This window comes from Bos javanicus, chromosome 20, assembly GCF_032452875.1.
Source record: "Bos javanicus breed banteng chromosome 20, ARS-OSU_banteng_1.0, whole genome shotgun sequence".
NCBI classification, from domain to species: domain Eukaryota; kingdom Metazoa; phylum Chordata; class Mammalia; order Artiodactyla; family Bovidae; genus Bos; species Bos javanicus.
The window spans coordinates 17,486,189-17,500,571 of record NC_083887.1 but is presented as its reverse complement, the minus strand read 5'-3'; the positions used below and the strand labels follow the sequence as shown (position 1 = coordinate 17,500,571).

General features: G+C 40.5%; 2 long non-coding RNA genes across 3 annotated transcripts in view; one reads left to right on the top strand and one right to left on the bottom strand.

Annotated features, from left to right (window-relative positions):
- Positions 1-14,383, top strand: part of LOC133233535 (uncharacterized) — a 166,871-nt gene that overhangs the window by 30,700 nt on the left and 121,788 nt on the right. The window lies entirely within an intron of this gene.
- The window catches only part of LOC133233536 (uncharacterized), a 71,510-nt gene that overhangs the window by 37,571 nt on the left and 19,556 nt on the right, over positions 1-14,383 (bottom strand). The window lies entirely within an intron of this gene.

The following is a 14,383-nucleotide window of genomic DNA, read 5'->3' as shown; positions in this document are numbered from 1 at the left end:
TTGGGTTGTTCACTTTTCTGGTATTGAGCTACATGAGCTGCTTGCCTATTTTGGAGATTAATTCTTTGTTAGTTGCTTTATTTGCTATTATTTTCTCCCATTCTCAGGACTGTCTTTTCACCTTGCTTATAGTTTCCTTCACTGTGCAAAAGCTTTTAAGTTTAATTAGGCCCCATTTGTTTATTTTTGTTTTTCTTTCCATTACTCGGAGGTGGATCATAGAGGATCTTGCTGTGATTTATGAGTGTTGTGATTTAAGAGTGTTGACATATGGATGCTTTGCCACTGCACCATCTGGGAAGACCCCAACATATATATAATCATATTAATAATATACTATATATATATCCGAATCACTTTGCTATATATACCTGAAACTGACACAACATTGTAAATCAATTATACTTCAATTTTAATTAATTAAATTAAATAGAAGACCCCATAACTCTTAAAAAATAATAATAATTCTACCTATTTCTAGAATTTGGCTCTGTTGCAGAGCTGTCAACCAGTCCAAACTTTTCAATTGTTTCTATTTCCTAAGAAACTCATCTGGGAAGTCTACCTTGATGCATGGATCTGACAATTGGCTCAGGTTTTACCTTTCTTAATGAAAGTTTAGCTCAGTTCATTTACTCAATTTACTTCCTAGAATCCATAAGTACAAATTCAACTTTATAAACATAGCTGTACTTGGCAAATACACCGAACAAGATAAAAAGGATCTCTTTAAGAACTTTCCAGAGTATATTAATAAATTAAACTTGCTTCTTAACAGTTAAGATTAATCCAGTAACACTCTCTTAAATTTGGTCTCTTTTTTCTTGAGGTACTAAGCCTTGTGAACATTCAAAACTCCCAGGAGATGTAGCATTTTGACAGGCTGCCACCAAGCCCTGAATTTCTTTACATAGTTTGAGTCTATACTTTTAAGTGCATATAGTCAGAACCATGTATCTTCCTCATAATTTTAAAAATAATGATACCCTTTATCCATAAAATGTGTTTTTCCTTAAAGATTAAACTTTTTGGGTATAATAGAGCCATGATGGCTTAACTCTTGATAAGAATTTGTCTAATAAATCTTTCCTCTCATCCCTTAACTTTCTGTCTTTTTGTTCCAGTGTGTATAGGTGTCTCTCTTATACTAGTGATTTTAAAATCCATTTTGAGCATCTCTGCCTTTTAATTGTTTAATCCATTTGTATTTATTGTGATAATACACATTTGGTTTTATTTTTCACCATGTTATTTTCTGCTTTCAACCAGCCATACTTTGTTTCCCAACCTATATTCCTATTTGAAGTGTTCATGTTATATTTATTCATATCATATACATATTGAAACTTCACATTCTACCTACCATGTTTCTTAACTATTCTTTCCTATTTTCTGTATCTTTATGTTACTATAATTCACAGTTACCCACTTTTGGATTTGCTTTTCCTGTATGTAAAGCTTTAGGCTCTGTGGTAGAAGTCTTGATTCCCAGAGGGCGATTGCTTTCCCCAGGGGATACAGTAAGAGTCCTATTTTACACTACGGCTATCATCAAGTCACTTAGGTTTCTCATATCAAGAGGATGGTAAGCAACGGAAGTACATACTCTCCATACAAGGTTGACTTGCACTGATCATCAGGAGGAGGCTCAGCAGCTGCTGTATAGGAAAAAAGGGAAGACTATATTTCACACTCAGTGAACAGTAGGGGCATCTTTTGATAATCTGCTGCTCAATTGGGATGGTCGGTGGATAAGTACACAGACATAAGTGTACTTATAAGTACATAGACATGACCTCAGAAGGGCATGGTGATCAGAAGTTTAGACCCTAAGTGTTTCTACTTGTTGTTAAGATCATGAGAAGTACTAGGCAAGGGCGAGGAGAATCTAGAATGAGTAGTAAAGTAGATGATGAAAACTGATTGTGCTCCTAAAACTAGTTGCAGCAGCAGGGATTGCTAACTTTTCCCACTAACTTGCCCTGTGTAAGATTCCTCAGGAAATGAGACCACCCAGAAACCTGAAGATCCTTTCCCAGATGGGACAAACTTAACACAAAATGTAAATACATCTGAACAGCCCAAGGGTGGGCTGTAGCAGATGCTGACTGGTGCTTCTCCGAGTCCCTACCGCCTATCCCTGACTTCAAGTCTGAGACCTTTATTTCTTTGTTGTTGGGTACAGGGCTGCTGACAGATCCCTTCTGAATTTCTCTGGGGTTTGCTTTTGGCTGAAGGGAGCCATTTTTCCCAAATTCATAACCTCTTTCAGGGGCAACTTGCATCCAGGGATTGGTGCCATTGAGATATAAAGGCCCAACCTAATTGTTTCAGTCTGGGTTATTCTTCAGGGCCATCCCAACTCCAGAGACCCTTTGGGATAGCTGAGGCTTCAGTTGCAACTGTATCACCCTGTCTCCTGCATAATCCTTTCTTCACTCTCTTAGAGACGTTCCTTAGAGTGTTCTCCAAAAAACCTCCTCCATGCCAATCTCTACCTCAGAATCTGTTTCCAGGAGACTCTTCTTAAGACATATCTTTTTCAGATAACACTTCTATTATCATAGGTTACTGGGTATCTATCCTTCTGTCTTTGTTTCTACATCTTGAATTATAAACTCATCTTCATTGAAACCTTCCTATGAAAATCCTGTGTGGCCTAAGTAGGGATGTGTCACTCCATAGAGATTTTCCGTTCACATCTACAAGGTACTCCAGGGATATCACTGTCCCAGGACTAATTTTTATGTAAATTTCTAATCCTGACAGTTTCCAAATCATGACACAAGTATACATCCTAACTTCAATACATCAAAAGGCAGAGGCTGAGGATTTTTATTTTTCTGGGAATAATTTTTCTTTCCTTTTCCTTCGCCCAGAACAGCAAACTTCATCATCTCCCTGTTAAGGTGAATGGAGTTTTTTTTCCTGGACTCCTCATTATAGAGGCAACATAGCTTTGAGCATCCCAGCTTCATGAGGGTATTAGTTTTCATTCAGTGTCTCATAGGACCCACAGCCTCATATCCTGGCCTGATTGTGTGCTAAAACCCAAACTACTAGCTATTACTGAATTTGATAATCATCCATGGGGAAGCTTCAGGATCAGATCCTAAACTCACAGCTCCTAATTTCAGGTACCTTGAGATTTCCATTTATTTCTTGCCAGTTGATATGTATGAATGTGATTCTTAATATATTGCAGAATCTGAAATTACACCTAAGTAGCTTAATGTTTCCTGGAGCTAAGTTTTAGTAAGTAATGGAAACCAGGAGGGCACTGGCCTTGAAACCAAATTGGAGGAAATGATGTAAGTGAGAAGGAAATGAAAAAATTCAGACTACCTCTTTCATATCCAGGCCTAGATTGGTAAGGCATTAATTTGGTAAAAACTGACCTTGGGTCCTCAGGGACTTCAAGTATCACCCTCGTGGGACTGTGAAGTCCTTGAAGACAGAGACTGTGTTTCGTTTGCTGTTGCACACCTAGTCTGTAGTTCATGCTCAGGACATGTTAACATGTTCAGCAGATACTTGATGACTAAATGAATAGGTCAGGAGTACAGCAGTGCTTGGAGAAGGAAATGGCAACCCACTCCAGTGTTCTTGCCTGGAGAATCCCAGGGACAGGGGAGCCTGGTGGGCTGCTGTCTATGGGGTCGCACAGAGTCGGACACGACTGAAGTGACTTAGCAGCAGCAGCACAGCAGTGCTATGCAAAATGATGAGATATTTAAAAATAAGAAGCAAGAATATAGCATAACATTATTTCAATGCTGGTCTAGGGAGGATTATAAAAAAATAGTAGAAAAGGACAATGTGAACTGAATTATCATATTCATTCTTTCCAACATACCTCTAACAAATATTTATTAAACGTCTGTTGTTGAATCTGGCATTGTGCCAGATATGGAGACTGTGATAATGAGCAAAAAAAATGAAGGACACGGCCCTCCCCATGTAGAGACCTAGGGGAGGCAAACTTTAAATGAAAATGTACAAAGAACAAGGTGACTAGACGTTCTCTTAGCCCAGAAAAATCTCTCTTCATACTTATTGTCCCAGGGTAATTGTAACGGTGTCCCATTCACTCTTAGGAACGTTGCAGTTCGGATGGTCATCCTAGCTGTGACTGAGAGGTATGTGGTGTTGGCCAAGTGTATGATATTGAGAACCACCTATTCAGGAACTAGAGTGGAGGCTTGCCTGGGAAAAATGAGACAGACTGAAAAATAGTGGCTGGAACACAAAAGCATGTGATTGTGAGGGGTGCCAGTAGGGAGAACCTGCCAGGCAGATAGAATAGTATGTGCAGAGCAAGGCACACCAAGAAATCAATAGTCAGCCTGTCTGGCTAGAGTGTCAAGGGCAAGAGGTAGCCTAAAAGAGTGGATGGCACAAGGCCACACAGGTCTTGCAGGCATCTCCTGAATTTTAGAATTTTGTTCTTTATCCCTTAATTAAGGGTAGAGGTGGGAGGTGAGGGATTTAACATTTTGAAAAGATTCCTATTGGCTGCAGTGTGGAGAACAGATTTGAGAAATTTCAAGAAGCTAGTTACTAGAAGTCTACGACACTAGGCCAGTTAAGACATGATAGTAGTTTGAGAAGAATCTAAAGGGCAAGATGAACAGGCCTTGGCAATGGATCGGCTGCTATAGAGAGAGGGGATAGGGAATCATCTAGAATGTCTTTGACTTATGCACCTGGATGGATAGTTATGCAATTCAGTGAGCAAGGGAATGCAGCTAGTATTAAGATGTAGAACATCTATTCATCCATCCATGCATTTACCTCTTTAGGGAACCGGCATTCATTGATATCTGTATATAGCAGGCATTGTGGGTGATAATAACAAAGGTGTTTCCTCGGATATCTAATAGGAGTATAAATACACACATATTTATTTCACTAGTTACTATACTTTCAGCTGCAAGTAATAGAGAACTAGACTACTCAAGTCAAAATTGCTGAAACAATGGGAACATTTCTAAGTCCTGGAATGGGGATCTCCAGTTTGGCTTATTTGGTAGCCTCAATGTTACATCAAGGATGTTTGTTCTTTTCATCTTTCTGTGCTGCTGTCATTACTCGTTGACTTTTCCTTGACTAGTACCCTTTATGGTTGCTTGATTGCCATCCCATTTCCAAGCACACACACCCATGACAACACTGAGCCGCAGAATGACTACTTTCCCCTATGAATCTCCTTTGCAAGGCTAGGAAACCTTTCCTAAAATCCGTGCCACCCTCCCCACCCTGCTCCCACCCCTTCAGAGATTTCCTGCTCACATCTTGGTGCGTAGAATGATGTTACATGTTTATTCTCAAGAAAGATCTGAAAAGGGGAAAGGAGTGTGTGACTTGTCCAGTGAGCACAAGGTCAGGTGGAAGAGGATGACTTGCTCAACAAATTTGGGGGTTTGTTTATAAGGAAAAAGGGTGAAATGACTGTTGAGTAGGCAACCAAGTGTAGCTACCGTATCTACAGCATTGTCTTAGGAGTAGTTCCGAGTAGCTCAGGAGACTGAAGCAGAAGAAATCACCTTGGAGATTGGAGGAGAAGAAATGTTTCCAAGGCTGGGAAAGGTTACTAGGTTTATGTCACTCTGAAGGCAGAACCTGAGGTCTGAGATCACAGCAGCACTTAACATAATACTAGCATAAATCCATCTTCACCCATTGATTCTCCAGATTTCAGGCATCCTCACGGATTTCCTGAATTCCTCCAAAGTCATATAAATACTGTTTTTATTGTTTCTAAGCTTCACTGAACTGAAAGAAAAATGGTTGAATAGTGTTTTGCATAAAATACTAGAAATATTTGTTCCTTAGCTCTGGCTCGATCCGAGCCTGACCTGTTTCTGTCATCACCGCTGGAATAGTTCTCCGGCTCTTGCCAGATTTTGAGTTGTCAGGATAATAATTTATCCATCTTGTTGTCAGATTCACAGCTCGTTTGCCTGACTCTAGGGGAATCTAAATGACTATCACTACACATGGTGTGCAACTCATATTTTAAATGCATTTAATTCCAAATATCTTCCCTCTGCCACACCCCCGATCCAAAGAGTTAGTACACTGCTGTCACGGTACCATTTTCCCCTGTTGTAGAAACCTCCACCACCCACCAAAGATCAGTTTTCCTCCAGTTTTCTTTCATGCTCACTAAAATGATTGGCAATGTGCACTGACCACAGTTACTTAATCAGTCTCCTAGGTCTCTTTTTATATAGTTCTTGGCGTTCTCAAAGCAAGTATATTGGAGTGGTTTGCCATTCCCTCCTCCATCACTGATTCAATGGACAGGGACTTGGGAAAACTCTAGGAGATAGTGAGGGGCAGGGAAACCTGGTGTGCTGCAGTCCATAGGGTCACAAAAAGTTGGACATGACTTGGTGCCTGAACAACAGCAACAATTCCTAGGTCTCTGGGTCCAGAGCTGGCCTTCGGGTCCATATTTCGTCCATCCTCACTTCCTCAAGCCAACTACTCTCAAGTTATGCCTGTTCTTCCAAGAGTCTTGATTTCCCGATGTGGTATATAACCTTTTTGTTTTACAAAGAGCTGGTCTTGAAGCTTCTCACTTTAAAGACAACTCTCGGGGTTTACTTTACGAAGCCAACCAGAAGTTATTTTCTGTGTTTATTAATTCATCCCCTTCAACTTCCCTCACAATGGGTCCTTTTCAAGGTTTTAACTATAAGCATTAAATTACCCTCCTGACATCCCTTTCCTCCTCCTCCCAGGAATGCTTGGAAAGGAATCCAATTGTGGGCAGATGTTAGGTCTTTCTCAAAAGCATTCTGTGTCAAATAACAAGTACCCAGTTGTAGTTCAAACAGAACACTAATAGTGATTTATATGTTAAGCAAGAGTGGTAATTATTGGCTTTGAAAGCATATCATAATGACTCTTTACAGTTGTTCTTATATTTTATTATTCTTCCTTTCTTATTCTCTAGTCAGTGTTCTTAATTATACTGCTCCAGAAAAATACACTGGGAGAAAATACTGCAAAAAACATGAGATGGTGAAATATCCTGGCCACCAGAGCATCCGGATAAGATTTGGTAGGTAATGTGGGGTCATAGGGAAGCAGCACCAGGATATTTGGGCTTCTCCTACTTTCTCTTTTCCACCCTCAAAGCTACACACATAACTGCCAGAGTATCAGTTAACAAAAATGTATTTATCAAATATATACTGATATTTGGCTGAGGAGGGACTGTCTAAAAGCTCCACATTTGTGAATACCTCTGGATGCTCTCATGTTTACTGTTAGGTACAGCCAAACCAGCAGAGAACTAACTTGACCACTAAATTTTGTGCTTTTCCCCAAGCCCCATGGAATAGATTTTACTGGATTTTACCATGACATTTTACCACTTCTTTTGTCCTTCACTGAAGGACATTAAAAGAAACAGAGTTATAAAAACGTATGGCTCTACTGGCTGCTGGGACATTATTGAGGACATTGTTTATTACATCACGCAGTGTCTTTTTATGAAGACTCACTAGGCAAAATTCTATTTAATTTTATTATTGGAAGTAATCACACTTCTGAACAATTCTTTATTCTTTTTAAAATTTTGTGGTCTTTGTGAATCATGTCACTGATCCTCTTTCTCTTTTTGATTTGGCTATTAGACAGCCCAGCGCATAAGGTCATGATTCATATCTAGCAAGCATCCACCCTGGACTTTGAGACGTGTGTGTGTATGTACTGGGCTCACTCTTTATCCTATTTTCCCTCCACTCACTTTCCACTATCCTGATGACTTGTTTATTGTTTCATGCAGTGGAAATTTATTTCTTGCTCACATAATTGTTAAATGTAGGCATTTGTCAGGTAGCCTTTTGTGAGGTGGCTTGAGGACACACAATCCTTTCACCTTATTGATCTTCTGTCCTCTAGAGCAGGGGACCCCAACACCCAGGCCATGAAATGAAAAGATGAAAACTGAGGAACGAAGGAAACAACCCATTCTGTTTTCCCGAAGATACTTCTGCAAACAGCCTGAACAGCATTGTTCACATTAGCAGGAATAACCATGAGTTATTCATGCCGAGAACCCTAGGGAGTCCAGTGGATTCTCTCTGTGGCCTTTCCCTTCTGTCCTTTCCTCTCAATTCTTTCTGCCACTGCCTTTGTTCAAGTCTTTTCTACTCCATGCTCAGTCTACTAGAACTCCCACCTTCTTGGCTTCTGGAGAGAACTATCTTTTGCATAGGTCTTATAGGTTCTTTTTTTCTGAAAGTTGGCTCACATATTTTATTGTTACCTAATGCTATATGGCCCTGGAGAAGGAAATGGCAACCCACTCCAGTATTCTTGCCTGGAGAACTCCATGGACAGAGGAGCCTGGTGGGATATAGTCGTCTGTGGGGTCGCAAAGAGTTGGACATGACCAAGCGACTAAAACTGCAATGCTGTATGAAAAATCATCCTAAAGTTCAATGGTTTAAAATAGCAATAATTACTTAAATCTCTTATGGTTTCTATGGGTCAGAAGTTGGGAAAGCACTTTAGATGGGTAGTTTTGCCTTGGGGGTTCTCATGCGTTTGCAGTGAGATATCTGCTGAAGTTTGCAATCATCTGAGTACTAGACTGGAACTTGACAATCCTCTCCCACGGTGGCTCACTCACATGGATGGCGAGTTGGTGTGGGCTATTGGCAAGAAGTCTCAATTACCCTCCATAGGGGCCTCTATTCAGGGCTGCTCGAGTGACCTGGTGACCTGGGGCTGAATTCTCTCAGAATGAGCATTTAGGAGAAAGGGTACAAGCCACAATACCCTGTAGACCTAGCCTCAGAAGTCCCACACTGTCCCCTCTGCCATACTCTGTTGTTCAGCTACAACAACCCTGATTGAACACGAGAGAATTGACGCTTTTGAACTGTGCTGTTGGAGAAGACTCCTGAGAGTCCCTTGGACTGCAAGGAGATTCAACCAGTCCATCCTAAAGGAAATCAGTCCTGAACATTCATTGGAAGACTGATGCTAAAGCTGAAACTTCAATATTTTGGCCACTTGATGCTAAGAACTGACTCACTGGAAAAGACCCCGATGCTGGAAAATATTGAAGGTGGGAGGAGAAGGGGATGACAGAGGATGAGATGGTTGGAAGGCATCACTGACGCGATGGACATGAGCTTGAGCAAGCTCTGGGAGTTGATGACGGACAGGGAAACCTGGCGTGCTGCAGGCCATGGGGTCACAAAGAGTTGGACACGACTAGCAACTGAACTGAAAGACCACACGAGGCCATGGATATTAGGAGGCATAAATCCATGGGCTGGCTATCATGCATTCTTGCATGTGGAATATGTCCCTCAATCTCAATTTTTCAAAATTCTCTCCCAATTCTTACAATTCAAATCAAGGTCCATCTTTTCTGTTAAGTCTGTCCTGATCACTCAACAACTAGCACACCTATTGTAATTCTTACTGTTCTTACAATAGAGAGGCCTTTACTATTTAGTGCCTGGTTTTGAGCATCTATACATATGTCTTTTCTCTCAGATGAAATTTAAGCAAACAGGGACACACCCCCTGTCATATAGTAAGTACTCAATAAATATTTTTCAGATGGATAGATGGAGGAGAGAATGAGAGTACAAGCTGGTAGTCCTGGGTCTCGTTTGTGGGCTTTTCCCCAGCTGCTTGACCTCGGCCAAATCATTTAACTTCTTGGTTTCAGTTTCTTTCTTACATAAAGATAATGATACCCACCCCACCTTTCCTCACAGAGGTGCCTTGAGATTTGAAAGAGGTAGCATTGTTGAAAGTGTTTTGAGATGTGTAAAGAATAAGGGCAAAGTGAGGTTAGTTACCTGGCTCGGTGATGGCTAAGATGTAGTGTATTGTCACAGGTGGAGGTCAGCCAATAACTCAGGCTTCCTCCTCAAGGAATAGTTAACTAATCAAGCTGTCAGCATACAAATGCCCTTCACTCCTATAGCTGCTGTCAGCATACAATGGTTCATAGCTGGGGGCAGGGGCAGGGGGAGGCCTTGGGCAAAGAAAACCGCCTAGATTAGGGGGCTGGACCCCATCACAGTCACACTCTGGAAATGTCAAAACTCAAGGGCAAGGTTTGTTTCTCTAGCAGAGTTCTCAGACGTCCTCCTCCCTTATGTATACAGGTTTAAAAATTTTTTTTCTCTTATAGACAATTGTCTAAGTGTAATTTTTACCATCCCACACTTTAGAAATATTATTTTTAAAATTAACATAAATTTGTCTATTTTTAGTGTACAATTCCATGAATTTTAATACACGTGTAGGTTTGTGCAACCATCACCACCACCATCAGGACACACAGTTGTTCCAACACCCCAACAAATTCCCTGTGCTTTCTTTCTGTAGTCACAACCCTTCCCCACCTGAACTGATGGGAACAACTGATCTGTTCTTTATCACAATACTTTTTGTGACTATCATATAAATGGAATCATATAGCATGTAACCCTTAGGGACTGGTTCTTCTCACTTGATGTGTCTTTGAGAGTCATTTAAGTTTCAGTTCAGTTCAGTCGCTCAGTCATGTCCAACTCTTTGCAACCCCATGAACCGCAGCACGCCAGGCCTCCCTGTCCATCACCAACTCCTGGAGTCCACCCAAACCCATGTCCATTGAGTCGGTGATGCCATCCAACCATCTCATCCTCTGTCGTCCCCTTCTCCGCCTGCCCTCAATCTTTCCCAGCATCAGGATCTTTTCAAATGAGTCAGCTTCAAACATTTAAGTTTGTTCCTTTTATATTACTGAGTAATGGAGAAGGAAATGGCAACCCACTCCAGTGTTCTTGCCTGGAGAATCCCAGGGACAGGGGAGCCTGGTGGGCTGCTGTCTATGGGATCGCACAGAGTTGGACATGACTGAAGCGACTTAGGAGCAGCAGCAGCAGCAGCTTCTTTGTAAGGGTGTATCTTGTTTATTCATTCAACTGTTGAAGTACATTTGGAATGGGATTTCTGGCCCATCTAGTAAATATATGCTTAGTTTTAAAAGAACCTACCAAATTGTTTTCCTGAGTGGCTGGACCATTGTAGATTTCTACCAAGAATATGTTTCTTATTTGTATCAGCACTTAGTACTGTATTTTTATTTAGCCATTCTCATAGACATGTGGTGGTATTTCATGACTTTGATTTGAGTTTCCCTCAAAAGTGAAGTGTCTGTTCAAGTTCTGACTGCTTTTTAAATATTTTGTTTGTTTTCTTATTGTTAAATCTGGAGAATTGTTTAAGTATTCTGGATGCAGGTTCTGTGTCAGATATGTGATCTGCAAATATTTTCATCCAGTCTGTAGCTTTTTTCATTTTCTTAACAGTGTCTTTTGCAGAGAAGTTTTTAGTTTTGATAAATTTAAATGTATTAATGTTTAATTCTATGGATTATACTTTTGGTGAGATGTTAAAAAACATCTTGTTTAACTATAGGTCTTGGTAAATTTCTTCTAATATTTTATTCTAAAATTCTTATTTTTAAAATATACTGCATTTAGATCCATGATCCATTTTGAGTTACTTCTTGAATTAAGTTAGGAGGATATAGGGCTTACCTGGGGCTTCCCAGGTGGCACTAGCGGCAAAGAACCTGCCTGCCAATGCAGGAGACATAAGAGGTGGGTCAGTCCCTGGGTCAGGAAGATGACCTGGAGGAGGGCGTGGTGACCTGACCCACTGCAGTATTCTTGCCTGAAGACTCCCTTGGACAGAGGAGCCTGGTAGAGTAAAGCGCATAGGGTCACAAAGAGTTGGACGAGACTGAAGGGCCTGAGCACACACAATCACAGGGTTTACTTAGAGGTTCTTCTTAAGATTTTTTATGTGGTTGCCCAATAATTCCAGTACCATTTCTTGAAATGATTATCCTCCACTGAATTGTCTTTGCATTTGTCAGATGCCAATTGTTCATTATATGTAGATTTACTACTGGACTCGATTCTATTGCATTGATTTATGTGTCTTCTCCTTAGTGAATTTCATACAGTTTCAACTACTCTAATTTTATGTGCTGTGTTCAGTCACTCAGTCATGTCTGACTCTTTGCAGCCCCATGGACTATAGCCCAACAGGCTCCTCTGGCCATGGAGCTTTCCAGACAAGAATATTGAAGCAGGTTGCTATTTCCTACTCCAAGGAATCTTCCCAACTTAGGGATCAAACCCTTGTCTCTTGAGCCTCCTGCATTGCAGGTGAATTCTTTATCACTGTGCCACCTGGGAATATAATTTTATAGGAGGTTTTAAGATCAATCATGTTTCTCTCTCTTAATTCTTCTTTTCCAAAGTGATTTTTTTTCAGCTCCATTGACTTTTGAAAGGAATTTTAGAACTAGTTTGTCTTTATAAAACTCCTTTTGGGACTTTCATTGAAATTGCTTAAAATCTATGGATCTATTTAGGGACAAGTGATACCTTCACTATTGTGAGTCTTTAAACCCATAAACATGGTATATCATTCTAATTATTTTGGATTCTTTGCTTTCTTTCATCAGAATTTTATAGTTTTCAGCACACAGTTCACATTATACATGCATAAACTCATGAAATATAGGAGAGAAAAACTGCTTCAAATTCTAGAATTCATTCCCAGTATGCTTGCTAATATTTACTTCCAAGAGTCCTCAGTGCATTTTGCCCAGGTTTTATAACTAAAAGTGAGAGAGCGAAATGTGATTACTCCATCTTATCCAGAACAGGAACTGTTAGATGTAAATCTTACTCTTTCTAGTCCTTCAGATTTCTGGCCTCTGTACTCCATGAGGGTTAGAAGAAAGGTTCGTTTTCTTTGCATCCCCCTCTGAACCTAGCATAGTGATTTGAATGAGATTTTGTAGGTCAAGTATTACATCAGGGCACATTGGGAGACTTGTGTCTACTCCACAGTGTTTGGGGCCTCACCAGGAGTGGCTCGAATGGCTGGATATGTCTGGGACACCTTGGCTGTGGTCATATATCTGGGTCCTAAATTCTGTCATTGGCTAGATTCCTCTGCTCCATGTGGCTTCTGTCTGGGCTGCAGTATCTGAAATGGCTTCTTCACTCTAGAAGTAAACTAGAATGGGTAGAACAGCTAAGAAAAGGCTGGCAGCTCACCCTCCACCTGTTTAGTCTGGGCTTCCTCACATCATGGCTGTCTCAGAGAAGTTAAATTTATATAGTAACTGGATTTGCCAAAGAAGTTCAGCAACTTATTTTAAATTTTATTCCACTTGTTGTACATGTGCATTGTTATAAGTTACCTTAAATTTATTTTAGAACAATGTGGGATGTAAATATGCAAATAAAGTGAGATATAAGTTAAGTATCAGGAAAAATAAAGATGTATAAAGTTATTTCCCTAAAGGAGTTTAGAATCAAGCTTAAGAGAGAAACTAGTATACTTATGGGTGATTCATATTGAAGTTTGACAGAAAACAGCAAACTTCTGTAAAGCAATTATCCTTCAATAAAAAATAAATTGATTTTTTTTAAAGTTAGCAAGCAGTAGGAAGTGGAGAACATTTGTTTTCTAAAAAGTTGTGTAAATAATAAGTGCTATACTTTTTTGCAGGAAGTAGAGAATACTTAGAGCAGGACATGGCACCCCACTCCAAGACTCTTGCCTGGAAAATCCTATGGACGGAGGAGCCTGGTAGGCTGCAGTCCATGGGGTCGCTAAGAGTTGGACACGACTGAGCGACTTCACTTTCACGCATTGGAGAAGGAAATGGCAACCCACTCCAGTGTTCTTGCCTGGAGAATCCCAGGGACGGGGGAGCCTGGTGAACTGCCGTCTATGGGGTCACACAGAGTCGGACAGACTGAAGCGACTTAGCAGCACAGAGAATATTTTGGGCTCCATAAAGGAAGTGAATATGAGCTTTTATTTCTTAATTTTTCAAAATAGAGAGTATTTGGACCGGCTGAGAGAACTGGAAGGATAAAAAAAAAAAGTGGTTTATGAAAAGGTAAGCATTTGGAAACCCCCAAGGCATACTTTGGGTCCTAGCAGTCAGCCAGTGGGCTGCAGAATCTGTCCACTGGAACTCTATGTAAGAATTTTTTTCCTTGCCTATGTGTCCATCTACCTACCATTTGGTAACTGAACCTAGGTTTCCTTTTGGGCAACTATCCTCTCACTACTCAAGCATGAGTTCAAGGCCTGAGCTAAACAGAGGATTATATTCCTCAGGCTAAAATGTTGATTCCAGACATCAGCAAGACCAGAGGGCAAGGAGGTCACAGCGCTCATCTCCCCAGCAAAAACAACCAAATCAAAACCACAACAAAAACATTTAAAAACTACAAACCAAAGAAAATAGTTCAAGAATGAGTACACAAGCCCCTCTATGCCAATGATACACCAAGAGAAGTTTGTCAGAACT